The 16607-nt window shown below is 47.4% G+C and overlaps 1 long non-coding RNA gene across 1 annotated transcript; it reads left to right on the top strand.

The window, feature by feature from the left end:
• The first annotated feature begins 2263 nt into the window (after nucleotides 1–2263).
• On the top strand, nucleotides 2264–16106 carry LOC148052138 (uncharacterized). Its single transcript, XR_015699081.1, has 3 exons — nucleotides 2264–2367; nucleotides 4034–4118; nucleotides 15238–16106. It is a non-coding gene; the product is annotated as an uncharacterized LOC148052138 (long non-coding RNA).
• Nucleotides 16107–16607: the final 501 nt, after the last annotated feature.

Raw genomic sequence — 16607 nt, 5'->3', positions numbered from 1 at the left:
ACACAAGGATCTTACAGCAAGAGCAAGGTTTTGATCCATATAGAAACCACAGTGGCGTATGGTTTGAGGGGGGAGTCTGGAAGAGCAGCAATCCCAAATGACCTGTAGCAGGTAGGTGTCACATTCGGTTTATATAGCTAGGTTCTGTCCATGCAAATCACCTCTATTTGGCAGCAGCCCTAAGCCATCGCCACTGCCTTTATTGCAGGATGACACCATTTATACGCGTGCCACAGGAAACCACATGAACATGCTACTAAATCATATACCGACTCTGTCTGTTAGACCCATGGGTTTGAGATGAAAATTCAAGTTTTCTGTAATGCAGACATGAGAATTTCGTAGTCGTGTTTGTCATTAGATAGCCATTATTGCTGCTCAAATTAGTTGTCATACCCTACATAATAACTGTTACCAATTATTTTTCCACTTTTTTAAATCTAGCGATAAGTGGACGGCAAGGTTTTACATGACGTTCAAAGAATCTGGTGTTCTGGAAAGAAGGGGACAACCATTTGGAAAACAGTTCCTCATCATTTTGCTTACTGGCTACTTAGGGATTGCTGGTTGGTCAGTGAAGCCTCCACTGCTTTGGGCAGCACGGGGACTGTTGTACCAGTGATATTTAGCAAGTCCAGTGGGACGTTGCTGAGGAGGACACAGGAAGGTAAGGTCAAGCCTTCACAACCTTGACTACAAGGAGCTTCTCTGTGGGGAAAGTGATTATTCACACAGAGGTTGCTGCTTTGCTTTGTTTGTCTTGGTTCTATTATTCAGGCAGTTTTTCTATCTGGCAAACCCCTCCAAACCTGAAGAAGCAGCCAACAACCAAACAGTTAAAAGTAATATCAAAATAAAATATTTCTGATAGATTTCATAAAGGATGAGTTATAGCAGAAAAAAATATTTTGGATGTAAATATATTGTACTTCATTCTTCAATCCAGTAACGTATTTTTATTTATCTGAAAAGATTTAAGATGGCCCAAACTGTTTGGATGGCATGTAGAAAGCATTCCAGTTTGACAGAAGCTTGAATTGATTACTTTGCTGAGGGAGGAAAAAAAAAAAGAGTTTTATTTAAATCAACTTTAAAGCTTTATTTTAAAGGGTGGATATTGGTAGCTGGAGAATACGCTCTGCCTTCCCCTCATATTGCAGCTGGACGGCAATAGCCAGCCTTCACTTATTTATTTATTTCCTGCACAGAGGGGAGGAAAATATAGGTCCATGAATCAATCTAGATAATGGGGAAGGCTGAATGTAATAAATAATACAGTAACAACCCTAAACTAATGAGCTGTTGCTAAGGTACATTTCACAGGCTCATCCTCTATATAAAAAGTCACTAATAATCCCTTGGTGTAATCAGATGATAAAGCTTTGCCATAAGGCAACACCTGTGCAATTAAAGCAGCGGATTCTTTTGCACGTTTCATTAATTTCAGGATTTTGTAAAGGCACAATGACTACACTAATAATCTAGTCTACTTGACTCCATGTCTACTGGAAACAGGGTGTCTAATTAGGTAAAGGTAATTAATTAGAGATAAATGGAGCTAATCAGACTCGGTTAACACTAATTCTCTGAATTAAGACATTTTGGGACACCTACTATTCCACTGGCTTTGATGTTTCCCAACAAACACTGACTTGGAAAGGAGTCAGAAACCGCTACGTTTATTCTGTTGGAGCTCGTTGGCCCAGTCCTGAGGCACCGGTTGCCCCCCTGATCTTGTTAGGGGTCGGTGGGGCTCTCTGAGCTGCGCTCACTCCCATAGGTTTGCCAGGAGAGGTATCCCATCCACCTGTGAGGTGTTGGGGGGTTGGTTTGACACCCCCATGAGCCATTTGGAGCTTCTGCCAGGGTTTTGCTGGCTGGGGTATTTTTCACCACAGCCTCTTTCCCTGATGTGGGCAGATTTTAAAATTCTGGGGTGTGCTGGTATTTGGGAGGGCCACCATGACCTCTGCTGTGGACAGCATTCAAGGTGCAGAATGCAGTGCCTTTCCTCACAGAAGAGAGGAGGATCAAAATGAAAAAAATTAAGGTCAGTTTAAAAGAAAGCTGGATTATTTAGTGAAAGAATCAGGATTTCACAGGTGGTCTGTGCATTTGTAACTCTTTGGAGGCCATGGACCTGTTCTGGTGAGGAATCAGATGCTGCTCATCTTGCTTAGGTGACTAACTACATTGGATTCAGGTGCCAGCATCTTCAAAACCAGCAGGACTACTGGGGGGTGGAGAATAAAAACAAGTGGGACAAGAAGTGAGGGAGAAACCCAGTTGCTCCAACATTGTGGAGTTCCTGCATGCCTCTGTTGCTAGCTCTGTGTTAGAGGAGTCCTGTTTTGCCTTTTTTCCCAGGTAATTGTTTCTTCCTGGCATAAATTAGTGTGTAGTACTGATGGCAGATGCAGTGGAAAGGTGCCATGACTGGCATATGCCTATACTGATATGATAGTGTCACCACCACCAGCTCTGTTTTTGGGGACGGGACCATGCTGGACGTGTGGAGCAAGCGTGTTTTAGAAGGTATTGCCTCTTGTCTCTGTGTGATGTTAACCTACAAAGTAGGATGATTTCCCCCCACCTATGGATGGTCTGCTCATTTCAGCTGTAAAGCATGGCTGATGGAGAGTTCTTCATCTATTGCTTGAATGCTAGGAAGTATGGGATCTGCTCTTTCCTCCCACATCTAAAGAGGACCGGATTTTTTTTTTTAACTTGTATTTCTAAAACACCCAAGTTAATGTTGCACAGTGTGGTACATAAATAACAAGAGTGAGCCAGGAACGAGCCCTTGTAGGGTGAGCTGTAGCCTGAGGTAAGTCTCTACCAGCTGAGCTACGCTACCATCACTTGAGGAGATGAAACGGAAATGTCTGAATACTTTTATTACCAGATACTTTCTGGATTGACCTTTCAATAACTTGTTAAACTACAGAAAATATTTCTGTTTTCTAGATGTGAAAGACCTGCTGGGTCATATAGTCCACAAATATACTTCTGGATATTTTTAATCACAGCTTGGTGACTTTGGGCTTTCAGGAACAGGTGGGGCTTGAGCCCTGCTGTTTGAAATAACTTGCATTTCCAAGGATGGACAAATCCTGGTTAACAGTTGCAGAGAGCTGTGGATACAAGGGAACCATTGCGGCCATAGCCTCCAGGGAAGGAAGAGGAATTTGGGTGTGTGTCCCCTGTACACCAGGGAGGGAAGCTGCTGTGGTCTCCTGGCTTGGCTGCACCTTGTTACCATGCAGCTGGGCTGGACCCTAGAATGAGGGCAGCCACTGCTACCCCAAGCTTTTGGTCAGGGCTGCAGAGCAGTCGTGTAAGTGAGAGTCCAAGTCTGACTTGCTCACGCTAATTTAACCTCTCTTGTGCTATCGAGGTTACTAGTCAATGCAGTCTTCAATCACCTTTTTTTTTTTTTTTGTATCATAGGAAATTCAAGAGAGTTTCACACTCCATCACATCAGGTTTCAAGCCTAGTTGCTAGTACTGTCATCTGATGCACTTGTCCTTTTGAACATAACCCTGTCCGTTGTTTAGGCTTCATACGCTTTGAGCAGGTCCAGTTTAACGCACTGTGCAGGGAAGGTGGAAGATGTCCAGAGGGGTCACGCAGCTGCTGAAGCCCTGCTTGGGCTGCCCACTGCACGCGTGCAGCGCTGAGTGCCTCTCTAGTGGGAGGGTGAGCTGAGTCTCTTGAGCGCCTGGAAGCTCTGGGTGCAGCAGTCACTAGGTTTTTAAGTCATAGTTGCTCATTAGTGTAACTCAGGTGTTGGTGGTAAATCCAGAGGTTGAATGAACTTTTGAAATGACAGCAGCTTTCTTAAAGGAAACTGGCAAATGTCACAGAAGAGGCAGCTTGTTTGAGGAATGAAATCCATCTTTCCTTTTCCTTTGTATGTCTCTCAGTGTCTCTGTGCCAAAAGGTGAAGATGCTGAAGTTCCTGTTGTGCTCCCTGGGCAACAGCTGCTAAGATTCACCGTCCCCCAGTCTAATGCTCCTTGTCTCCTACAGGGATGGGGTGAATCAACACACACTGGTCTTTGATATCATTATAGAGCCACTGGATGTCCACAAACTTGTCCAGACAAGTCCTCAGGTAAAGGCTGGGATTCATCTCACCTGACTGTGCACAGCTGCACCCAGACTTGCTTTCTAGGCTCCCTTTATTGGAGAGAAATGGGCACTAGCATGGTTACTCTGACCCGTTTGGGGTTTCTCACTGAGGCCGCGATTTTGTTGCACAAGTGCCTGTTCCCCACTGGTGGTTAAAGGTGCCTGGGTGACCTTAGTATCCAGCCTGCAAGTTTGGCCGGGTGAGACCAGCCAGGGTCTGCAGTGGGCATGCTGGGGTCTTGAGCAGGTTGGTAGCGTTAGGGGAACGGTGCGGTGTGAGAGGCAGAGGGGTGACGGTGTGGAAATCAACTGAAAATGAGAGAAAAAAAATGAGCCATTCTTTGAATTCGGACATCTCTGCTGTCTGCTTTGTGTTTGCTGGGTCTTGCAGGGGCCTGCGGGGGAGAGGGCTGCCTGCCATGGGGACCATGGCCCGGAGACCCCTCACCTCCTGTGATGGTTCCCTGGGGAGTCTCTGGCCCTCAGCACTGGGCTGAGTTATTGCCCTCAGTGTCCAGTAGCTATAGCGCAGCGGAGTGCTAGATGGGAAAGGGGGGTTTTATAATGTTCCTCTATTCAAATTAAATGTGTTGTTAATTCGAAATGTTAAACAAATATTTAAATTACCCAAATGAAAAGGGCAGAAAATTCCTTAGTAATTGTGCTTGTTTTGACTGGGATAGAGTTAATTTTTTCCATAGTAGCTTGTATGGGACTATGGTTTGGATTTGTGCTGAAAACAGTGTTGATAATACAGGGATGTTTTCGTTATTGCTGAGCAGTGCTTACACAGAGCCAGGGTTTTTTCTGCTTCTCACCCCACCCCACCAGCGAGAAGGCTGGGGGTGCACAAGAAGCTGGGAGGAGACACGGCTGGGATAGCTGACCCCAACTGACCAAAGGGATATTCCACACTGTATGAATGGTATGGTTCAGCATATAAAGCTGGGGGAAGAAGGAGGAAGGGGGGGGACGTTCAGAGTGATGGCGTTTGTCTTCCCAATTCTCCTCCATTTTTCATTACATCCTTCCCTCTTGGCCTTTGATTGCTGTTTACCAGAGCTGCATCAAAGCAGGTTCCCCCCATGGCTCTGGGCTACGGCACAGCTCGTAATCCAGCATCTTCTCAGCTACTGGAGTTTTTAAACTAGCCTCAGTGTTTGTGCCAGGAATTGAACCGTTGTTCTTAAAAGCAGCGGTCGGTTCCCCGCTCTCCCGTGGTACGCGAGGTGCCAGCAGGCCACCTTGACATCTTAATTTCCAATTTTGTAAACACACTGCAGCGAGCTCCGAGACCCTGAGCGGCCGCCGACCGATGATGCTTTCTATTCACACATGAACGTTGGCTGGAAATGTTACATTTTTAAAACGAATGCTGTGCTAAAGCTAAGCAATGGGTTGTGTTGTTTGTTCAATATTAGAGGCCTGCATGGAATGAGATTTGTCTAGAACATCTTATTTCATGACAACCTCTACGTTACCTTCCCATAAAGCAATTCAAAGCATTGTGCAGTGTGTGGTTTAACTGCACCGCAGTAACAAAATGCTTAATACTTTAAAGAGGGAGTTCTAAAATTTAATAGTTTATTTTATTATTACTCTTTTGGATATAATTAACTAGGGATGCACTTCAAACTGTGTCCTCCTTGCTACTGAAATGTATTTTTATGTTTCACTCTAGGGGAAAAAGAAGTCTGTCAGACCATGGGTCTTTCCCTTGATGCACATTATTAGAGTCTTTTTAGAGACAAGCAAGCAATTTTGCTGTCATTTGGTCTTGTTCAAATAGAGGGTGTTTATCTATGCAGTCCTCCAGGGAAGGGTGTCAGGGAGGGATCACCAGCCAGCAGCTGACACAGGTATGGCACGCTCACTTGACTCTCCTCCAGCGGTGTGCTTGCATGGCACTCGTTTCTGAAGCATCGCTCATCAGGCACCCTGTCCTGGCTCCAGGTAACGCCTTTGGGTCTGGTACTCGCCTGGGCTGAGGCCAGGTTGCACAATCCTGTCAGAGGAAAGGGGAGTCTAGGCTGGAGGAGATGGCGGTGTTGCTGCTGGGAGGTTTATAAAGTCACGTTGTAAAGTGGTGCTTAGTGCCCAGCGTTGTCTCCTCAAGGTTTAGTTTTAAAACCCACTCCCACCTCCCATACCGAACAGAGCTCAAGTGCACAGGCTTTGCTCTTCATGTTTCAGGCCAAAGGTGCTGTGTGATAGTGTTAGAAGATAAAGTATTTGTGAATATTATTGCGTATTTCCACACTGCCCTGAACTTGAGGCTTCACTCCAAAGCCATCATGTCTCCTGCTCCAAAGTACCTGAAGCAAAAAGCCTCATCTCCCAAACTTGCGTGTGGTTCTCTGGTGAAGCTGCAGAGCTGTGGAGGACTCACCCCAGCGCAGAGGTGGGTGAGCTCCCTGGCTTCCCGCTGCCTCTGGGTGTGTAGGTTCCTGCCCATGCCTGTGTTGTGGGGGGCCAAACCATGGGCAGAGGGTCCCTGCATGCCCTGGGGCACCTTCTGGCTGGGCCGGGGCCCCCCCATGAGCTGGGGAGACAGTGGTGTGCCTCAAAAACAGCCACGGGGCTGCCTGTGGGTGGGGGCTGGCCCTGCACTTGCTGAAGGGACATGGATGTATGGCTGCTCATGCACTTTCTTTTTTGACAGCTCCAGGCTGAGCGAGGCAGGTGTGGGGGAAGGAAAACGCTTGTTGTTGCTGTTAAGGGGCACACCATGCATCAGCATCCTAGAGCAGCTGAGGGAGGTGTGCAAGCATGATGTTGCTGATGTTCTTCTGATCACTTCTAGTCAGCATTAGGTGTGTAAGGCTTTTTCCTCCTGCGCTATGCGGTTGGTTAAAACCTTGGCATCCACTTAGGTAGGATCCCCACCCCTCCACTCCCAGTCCCTCTCAGCTGAAAGGCACTCGTCATGGCTAGGCTTCTCTCTGCATGCTGCAGGGCAGCAGCGAAGAGCTCGGGAGCATCCCTCTCCCTTATGGTCACACTTCCCTCTGATTTCACATTTGTCCTTGGTCCAGATAGCGGCTTACGCTTTTGCTTGGAGACCGCTACCAATGCATAAAGCAGTTAAATTACATCATTTTTAACCCTTGCTTTAAGAAACTGATGGTAATGACGTACAGCAGTGACAGTCATTACTACTCCTATTATTCCTTTGAAATTCATTCAAATAAAGTTTTAAAAAGTCACTCAAGCATTATTCGGCACGTGGCTTTCATGGAGCAGAGTGGCACAAATCTGCTTGATTTTTCAGGTGGATGGGACAGGGCTCTGTCTATAAAACCACCAGTGAGACTCAACGTTTTTTTTCTTTTTTTGCAATTTTGTACTGTTCTTTTGGATGATTAATTTCCCCCCTGCATTAACTATCACCAGCTTTCAGACTGATGCAGCTGTTTCACAACTGCCATTGTCAGCAAGCAACCAGCAAACTATTTTGGGGAGTAGGGTGGGGACCACATCTGGTAAAGCCTCCCCATCTAAGCGGGAGTAATCCCAACCCATGAAAACATGAGGGCTGAAGGAGCAACACGGGCAGAGCCTGGAGGATCACCCACGCCTTTGAATCCCGTGATGTGTAACTCTCTGATCGTGTGCTACCTGGCACGTGGGAGGAGCAGGGAGAGCTCGTGTTTGGGACAAGTGTGCATCATAACTGCAACACTAATAAGGTTTACAGTAGAGCTGCTGGTGCCTATTGCTCATGCTGGTGGTACCAGCTGTACAAATTCACATGCCCGTGCATTGACTGGGGGTGTCTAGAGTGCTCGTGCAGGCAGGAGGAGAAGCTGAGCTCTTAGGGACAGCACTGTCAATTTAGTGGAAAAAATGAATAAGAAGATACAACTTATACAAGCATCCAGCTCCATCTGTCTGTGGCTGCACCAAAGCAGACTCTCCCCGATGTTGGTGGGGCCCCAGGAGTTACAGAAAGTGCTGCACCTCTGCTCGCAGAGGCTGGTACTTCCTGAGCGAGTGCTTGTGGTGGGGCTGGGTGCAGGAGTGGCAGAGGGAGGTGCGTTGGCCACTCAGCCTGGGCTCTGTGTGCAGGCTGTGCCATCTGAAGCACCAAGAGCTGCACAGACAGATTTGCCCTTTAAGTAGTTTCTCACACAAGACCTACACAATTAGGGATGTTCTGAAAGAAATCTTAAAAACATGCATTTTCCTGTCCAGCATCCTGATGCTGCCTGGCTGCTCCTATGGTGCACATCACGTCCCACCTCTGTGGGCTATTGGGTGCTGTCTTCACCTCCAGTCTTGCTGGCAAGACTTACAAACGCTCGGGTGCAAAACCTTTTCTTTTTGCAGCCTTCTGACTAGTGGCTGGTTTAGGTCTCATCGACTGGACCTCTCCTAATGTAGCCTGAGATGTGGTTTGTCTTCTCTGGGATGTGAGCGTGCCGTTGGCTGGTAACCAGCCCCCAGGGCTTTGCAGGGGTCCTCTCCCATCCTGTGCTGGTGCTAGGATCTGCTATCCGCTCGGCTGCTTGCTCAAGCACTGCTCAGCCCAGCAGAGCACAGCCTGGGGAGAGTGACATATGGCAGGAGAAAGGCAATTTAGGACAGGCCTAGAAATCAGAGGCAGAGTTGTTACAAGCTGGGCCTTGGGTTTGCTGGCGCGACATGAAAGGCGGTGTTGGTGCCTGCCGGAGCCCGGCCTCCTCTGGCTCTCCTGGCGGCTGCTGGCTCCCCGCAGCACCGGTAATCCCTGCCGCAGCGGCTGCAGAGGGGTTCAGGGCAAAGGATGTGAGTGGAATTAGCAAATTCCTCCATCCATGGCAAAACTCTTAATGGCACTGGATAGCATTTTGGTCAGTTCGCAACTGTGAATTTCCTAGGCTTTATTTGTTTGCTGAAAAAGTTGAAATGAAACATTTTGGTGTTTCATTTTTAGTTTTACTTAAATGCAGTTAAAAGATACACAATCTGGAAATGTTTTGTTTGCTCATGTTTCCAATAGAAAGCTTTCTGTCCTCTTTTCTTTGTTTCACTGAGAAAATTCTAAATTTTTCCAGGTTTTTTTTTAATCCTTGATCTGGTCATCAAAGAGGAAAGGCCGCCCGTCCTGATTTCTTATTAAGATTTTTTTTAGATGATCTGTTACGTGACATGGTAGCTGGTGAGGGTGGAACAGCTACCCCTGCCAGCTGGCCATTATAACCTGGGAAATGTAAAGTGGCCAGATCGAGAGGATGGGACAATGTGGTGGCCGAGTAACCTCTTAGGGGGCCTTTGCTAGAAGCTTGGGACTTGTGGTCTGGGTGCGGTCTGCCTCGTCTTTTTATCCTAGAATAAGTCATACAGAATTATGAAGTTTAAAGAAATATGTTTCAGTGTATGCCAGTGATGTGATAGTGAGAGATTTGGCTCCTTGTCTCTTCATTAAGGACGAATTCACCCCAAGGGTATACTCTGATCTTGGCAAATAGTGTTATAATAGCGAAAGAATATTGCCCGCTGGATAGCAGAAGTTGAGGATTAAATTTAAGTGTGTATTGTCCACATAAAGCAAACAATGTGCTTTTTTTTTTTTTTTTGCCTTGACTGTGAACATTCATCACTGATGCTGAAGATGGAAGATGCGTGCTTGCTAATTATTGTGTTTTTAACTGATAATATACTGTAAATTTTGTATAATACAACTGTGACCTTATAGAGAATGGAAGAGATGACAGCAGGCCCATAATTATAGTATGCTGAAGAAATGCTTGTTATTATCTACTATTTTTAGGACCAGTGTGCATAGCCTCTTAATTTACATAAGCTTTAGACATTCACACATTTTCTGTCTTTGCTTATGGATGATAAATTTTGTTCAAATGAAAGATGAAGACGTCGTGTTAGGTGAGAGGTTAGCCAACTGGGAGCTTGATTACTGTGAACAACAAAAGCTTCAGTGCCAACTGAAAAAGGAGTATTTATTTGAGAAAGAATTGTTTAACCCAAGATTCATAACATGAAAACTGCAGCATTCAAATGGAGTCTTGATAACTTGTGATTTGAAAACTGGTTAAATGATTATGGGGGGGGGAAAAGGACAGGGAAAAACCCCTAAAATCTATTTATCACAGGGAGAGTGATTATTGCAGTGTGTTCTTATTAAGGGTGAACGTTTTGTGCTCATTGAGGTTTCCTTGTTGAGTGCTGACAACACAAAGTGTCTTTCCAGGAGGTACTGTGGATCACTGCCTCGCTGGTCCGGCTGCCCCGGCTGCTTGCTGAGCCGCTTCCCTTGGCTCCGTTGAAGGCAACAGCCCTCAAAGGCTAGTGAGATGTCCTGGTTTGGGGATGTCGAGGTGTGGAGCAGATGTTGTGTGCATCCGCCCCCCAGGGCGGCACGCCATACCCCAGGACAGGCACAGGCATTGGGCGGGTGAAGATTGCCCACCGCTCCTGGGGGTCCCAGCTTCTCACCAGCGCCATGCCCAACACTGCCTCTCTGTGTAGCTTGGCCAGCCTGCTGTGACCAGCTACTTTTGCCTCACCAGCAGCACTGCTGCTGCCTGGCTGCTGCCAGGACAGTGCTGGTCACCAGCAGGGCCACCAGCGGCCCGCCGTGCTACACGTGGCAGCACTGTGCTGGCAGCTCTGGCACCGCTGTGGGCACGCTGTGTGGTACTTGGGCTACCGGGCGAGCTAGAGGAGATGTAGAGCAATACTGAATCCTGCTTTGGCCCTGGAAGGAGCCCTTTGTGGTAATGTCAGAGCAAATTTACCCTATCATCTCCCTGTATTAGCTTTGCCGGCCACGGCCTGCACGTTCCCAGGTCAGAGCGATGTGCAGATGCCTCTCTCTGATCCAGGGCTATGCCTGCCCCTTGCTGGACCAGGCAGCCAGATGAAGCAGCATAGAAAAGTGGGCAGTGGTGCCTGCTGCACTCCCTGGCTGAGCAGAGCGCTTTGGTTTGCGTGGTTTCGGTCCAGCAGCTCTGGTGACCCATCGGTGCGGAGGTGGTATGCTGCTCAGCTTGTTTCTGCTTTCTGCAGTCCTCACAAGTCTGTTCCTTGCATTAAAAACCAGAGAAAGCAAAGAAATACACGGCTGAGACAGACACAGAAGAAAAGCTTGTTTGTACTCATTACACTGGAGGATATTTTGAGATCAGATCATCTGTCTGAAAATATGACCTCTTGTAATGCTGCCAAACAAGGTCAGGGATGCCTGCGCTGCTCTGCCTCTTACGTGAGTTTGAGCTGCCTTTAAGTACCTTCCACCGCTATGCCTGAGTTTTCCAAGTTGAAGGAAAAAAGGGAATTTGTTCATCAGGGCTTGACCTCTTGTTTTTCTGCTTTGTTTGCCCCATTTTGTCTCTCTTCCCTTGTACTGGTGTTCTCAGTTGTGTTTCAGATTTCCAGTATGAGCGATTGCACGTGAGGAAAGTCGTTTGTCAAAGCAGCCGAACAAGTTGCCCCGTACAGAGCTGCCATGTAACACGCACACGCAATCTCCTCTTAATCTATTTACTTTCCTGTTTTCATCTTAATTTAGGTGGACAGAATTGCGACCCTGAGGTCTGCAGTGCTGCAGAGCCTGCAGAAAACTGCAGCCAATGCAGACCTTCATAGGCACTGGGAGTTTTTAAGAGGTAACTGGTTGAAGACACTGGGCCCAACCTGGCAAGCCCACCTCTGGTCTTCTCCTGCAGAAATGAGCATTCCTCGTCCCTTTTCCCTAGGGAGCAGTTTTTGACACCGGATGCTAATATAATTCATGTTTTCACTTTCTGCCTATAAAGGATGCTGCAAATGAAGAAAAAAATAATTCTCCATTGTATGGTGTGAAACCAGGACTCCTGCAGAAATCTTTCATTTCTCATGTTTGCGTTGGCATTAGGTAGCACTAGGCAGAAGCCTTCGCTGAGTGTGTGGGCCTGATCCCACAAGCCTTTGTTCGTTGAAGCAGTTTGGATAGCGTGTGTAGCAGCAAGGGATTCGTCTGGTTACTGAAGGCAGGACTGGCTGCGGGGTTGCCTCTGCTGAGGGGATGCTCCCAGGGCTCAGACACAGTTTGCTTCAGCTGTGCTCAGCTGCTGTGTGACTTTTCTGAAGAAACAAATTTTAGGAGCATTTTTTTCCCTTCAAATTGTCATTTCTCTTCTCTGTGTTTTCTTGGTTATCACTCATTTACAGAGGGTTTTACGTCCCAGCTGACGTCTGCACGTGAAGCCTGTTGAAATGGCACAGGTGCCTCTGCAGAAGCTCTGCCCTGCAGATACCCTCGTGTGCCTGCTGGCTCGGTCCAACACCAGCAGCAGCTCTCCACAGGGTTTCAGCACTTTGGTGGAGTGAGTAGGAGAATCCAGTGCTTGTCCTCAGTTTGCACCTGTCCGCTCAGCAACTTTGGTCCTTTGTGATAGCCCAAACTGATAATTGTGTGGAATTTCCAGGGTGTTTTTCTCTTTTTTGACCTCAAAACAAATGTGTAAGTACATGTAAACGCTGGCTAATGCAAGCAAGTCTATCGGAAATTGGCCCATATGCATGAGGATTTAATTTGATGGGTATTGCTCGGGAAGAAAGTCGTGAGCCACCCACGCAGTGTTGTGCATCCGATGCGGTACGTGATCTCAGCTGCCAGGCTGGAGCACAAACACAGGGCTCGGGTACAGAAATGTGTACAAAATAGCTACGTCTCCAGCCTGCTGTTAAGCAGACCTTTTGTAGCAGCGCAGGGGGGTTAGTAACAGGGTGGGAAAGATGACAATATGTTTGATAAAAACTTTAATTGCTAAAGGCCTTTCCCAACGGCCGATAATGGCAAAAGGTGTAAATGGAGGAACCATCCCAGGCTGCTTGTCGGTAGCTGCGCCTGGCGCACAGATGGGCTGCTGAAGAAACTGTGAATGGCCAAACGATAACAGACTATCCAGTCATTCCAACATCAGCTCATTAGCAATCTGTCAGATATTTTAATTTGTGTACTGGTGGACTAAGCAGATATTACAGGATTGCCCCAGCTCCCAGGCATCCCTTTAACTCGGAAGGAAACAGCAAATGAATAAACCCGTTGATGTGAATGGAGATTTTTGTGCCTTTGGCTTTCAGGGGTCCAGCCAGAGCTGTTGCATGTCCCACAAAGCCCCTAGCCCCATAGGGGGAAAGCAGGGGTGGCCGGGGTGCCGGTGTGGGCAGGGGCTGGGTGTATCACCCAGCCCTGCTGCCTCCCCCAGACCCGCTTTCCCGGGGTGCTGCAGCAGGGAGACCGTGCCAGCCCACAGGTCCCCAAGCAGCAAAAGGTCAGATGTCCAAAGGTAATAAATTAGCTAAGCACGGGGCCTGAGATGCTGGTGGATGGTTTGGGTTTCTGTTTTAAATAATTCAGTAACTTGTTTAGACAGGTCTTTTGCTGAAAGAGGTAATCAACCATATATGATGGGCTTTTTACCACCTAAATCTCTCACAAAAAAACTCACTAAACCCTCATCAGTCACATTCCAACCTCTGGTAGCTAATTTTCAAATGACAATATCTATGCTAGGTATTCCTGGTTAATTTACTTTTGTTAATGCAATCTCTCCAAACACTGGCTTTCCAAACAACTTCTGGCTGAGGAGGCCACCCTTTCCTGAGGAGAACCGTCTGGTCTGGCTGTAAAGCACACTCCCCAGCAGGCTGGCGTGGCTGTGCAGCTCGACAGCCCGACCTGCCTTTGCCAGGGCAATGAGCAGAGGTGTGAGCTGGGGGCGCAGCCGGCAGCGGCCGTGCCTTAGGTGTGCGGGGTGGGCTGTGCGGGGCCACGTGCCTCAACCAGGGGATTTACGGGCGCTGCCGTGTCAGCAATGTATGGCCACATGTTCAGCAGGAACAAGCAGGCATTAAATGTCTGGAGGATCTTTTCATTATGCTTCATTTTGTAATATTATCAGTGAAGCTGTTGAGAATTAAGTCGTACTTCCATAATAAGAGTGATTATGACAGGGGTAATGTAGTCAAGTGCCAAAACGTTAGTGTCCTCATAAGGGAGAAGGAGTTACCGACGGAGCCCCTTAATCACAGGGAGATCACCCTGCGCTGCCCGGCCGGCCTCCCAGGCCCCTCACCCCTCTGACGTTTGCAGGAAAATGCCTTTATTCCTTTAGCTTAGGCACGTCAGGGATGGATGTGAACTAAGAGCCACTGAAAATGCTGGGATTTGTCTGTCAGGCCACAATTTGGAGATGGTATTTCTTTTAATCCAATTCAGTTTTACATATTGGCATGAGGCATTATAATTGATTGCATTAAATTGCATTAGAATCTCTCAGCTGCTTGATCAAGAAATGATATCAACTCCAAGTAGGCCTGACTATATGTCGGTATTAAAAATGTTAGAGGCACATAGCCTCAGCCTGATTCATTCCTAATGAGATTTTGAAGTTCACACTGTAAAATGTTCTGCCAATTAAGTCAGAAATTCATAGCAACATATTTACTTCAGTTAACAGTATGTCCTTTCAGTGCAGGGATCTTGACTATTACAGCGGTGTTTTCTAGTTTCAGCCTCATCAATGAGAATATTCAATTGGACTTTGTAATACACGTTTGTCTGTAACACACACGGTTTTTGACTGCAAAGAACAGCTCTGTGAAATATATTCAGTAGGAGGGAAACATCCTAAAAGATAGTTGCAATACAAAGGCCTGTCTTTCTGCAGTGCCCTGTAGCTGGAATAAAACCAGGCAGGAAGAACCTGCTTTACCAGTAGCAGGTTTTCTTGGTACAGGTTTATACTTCCCGACAGGGCTGACTCCCAGGATAACAGCATCGGCAGGAGCAGCGCCGCGCCCCGCACCTCGGAGGGGCTGCCATGGGAGATGATTGCGCTTGTCACCAATTAACAGAGACGGGCATGCAGACGAAGGAAAATAGTGCTTTTCTTCTCAAGGTAGCACGAGTCAAGAAAGTGCAAAGCTAGACAACTCCTGCCTCAGCTGTAACACAGAAAGCAGCTCTCAGTTTGCTTTAGAGAGCACAGAGCCTTGTGTGCTGCTTGATGCCACTAAGTCCCAGTTCCTTAATGTCTCTGGGAAACAATAAAGTAGTAGTAGCTGAGGAGACTTGGTCTTTTTAAATGTTAATCCCCTTTCTTCCTGCTTTTCAGGTGGCTGAAGCTCTGACTGCTCTGTAGAGCAGTCTCCTAGACAGCTCTGCTCCAACTTCCCTTCCCTCCAAGCTGGCCAGCAAAGGGATCTGCAAGAGGCTCTTACAGCTTTTGAAGTAACGAAGTCAGGGCGCTGAGTGGGGGCTTACCTGCCTCTCATGGGCAGCTCCTGTGGGACTGCAGCCTTGGGAATGAAAGACAGGCAGTGCCTGCTTCGGAGACATTTCTATCACTTATGCGCACCAGCATCCTGCCCCTCTGTAGAGATGGGAATGTTAATGTCTGTGGGGAGAGGGGAAAAAGCCCCAAACTTGCTGGTGAACCCCAGAGCGTTTGGGTACCTGCAGCTATTCCCTGGGTGGCTGCTAGCTGCCAGCGCAGCCCAGCTGCTGCCGCCTTTCCCTTCTAAGCATCCCTGGGACTTGTGGAGTTCGGTGATTTCAGGGAGCAGAGGAGGAAGCCATCCCCGGGTGCCAGTTCTGCCCCTGCAGCAGGCACGGCCAGCCATGCTTAGGGGAGGTGGCTTTGGTGTATAGGTTGCGATGAGAGTAACATCGTCTAATATTAACGCACAAACGCTTTCCCTAGCCTTGCCTGAGACTTCTTCCCAAGCACGTTAGTGCTCACAGCTTCCTCAGGTTCAAGATCAGAGGCTAAAGAAGAAATGTATTGGGTTTTTTTTTCTTTCTTTGCAACTTCTGTCTGTGAATGTTGGACCAGTTTTAAAACAACTGACTTTGGTGGGGAATTTCATGCGTTTTGAGCAATGTGAGAGGGATAGCTATTTGGTAAAGAAGTCATGTTAAAGCCCAGGAAACTGCAGTGAACCTGTGGTGTTCTTACAGCTGTTTGGTTTCTCCTTAAGCCTGGTCTAGAAGGTTTTGTGGCATTTTTAATAAAATATTTGGTTTAATAATGTTGCACTCAAATGCATTTTCATGTAATCAGTCCAGAGATTTCAAGCAAGTGCATGGCTGTCACTGAGTGCTTGAGACGAGGCTCCTTTGATAAACAAGCACTGGATTTCTTCATGGCCTGTTGTATCAGTCCGAGACACTCGTTCGTCTCTGTTCCTTCAATATTACTATTAGAGCACGACCGTATGTGCCCCAAGCAAGTCTGTGGTTCTGTAATCCTAAACACTCTGGTCTCTGCCTTGTCTTTTGTTCAAACCCACTGTACTCAAATCGTACGAGTCAAACAGAGTTGCAGAATAGCTGGGGCTGGCAGGGATGCCTGGAGAGCATGTAGTCCAGCCACTCACCACTAAAAAGCAGGGCCAAGGAGAGCAGCATGCTCAGGCCCATGTGCTGTTGGGTTTTGCATATCTCCAAGAATAGAGTCTACACAACCCTGTTGTTCCAGAGTTT

The sequence above is a fragment of the Nipponia nippon genome, unplaced genomic scaffold, assembly GCF_047370975.1.
Source record: "Nipponia nippon isolate SJK-2023a ecotype South Korea unplaced genomic scaffold, ASM4737097v1 scaffold_5, whole genome shotgun sequence".
Lineage (NCBI taxonomy): Eukaryota > Metazoa > Chordata > Aves > Pelecaniformes > Threskiornithidae > Nipponia > Nipponia nippon.
This window is presented reverse-complemented; position numbering and strand designations above follow the sequence as displayed.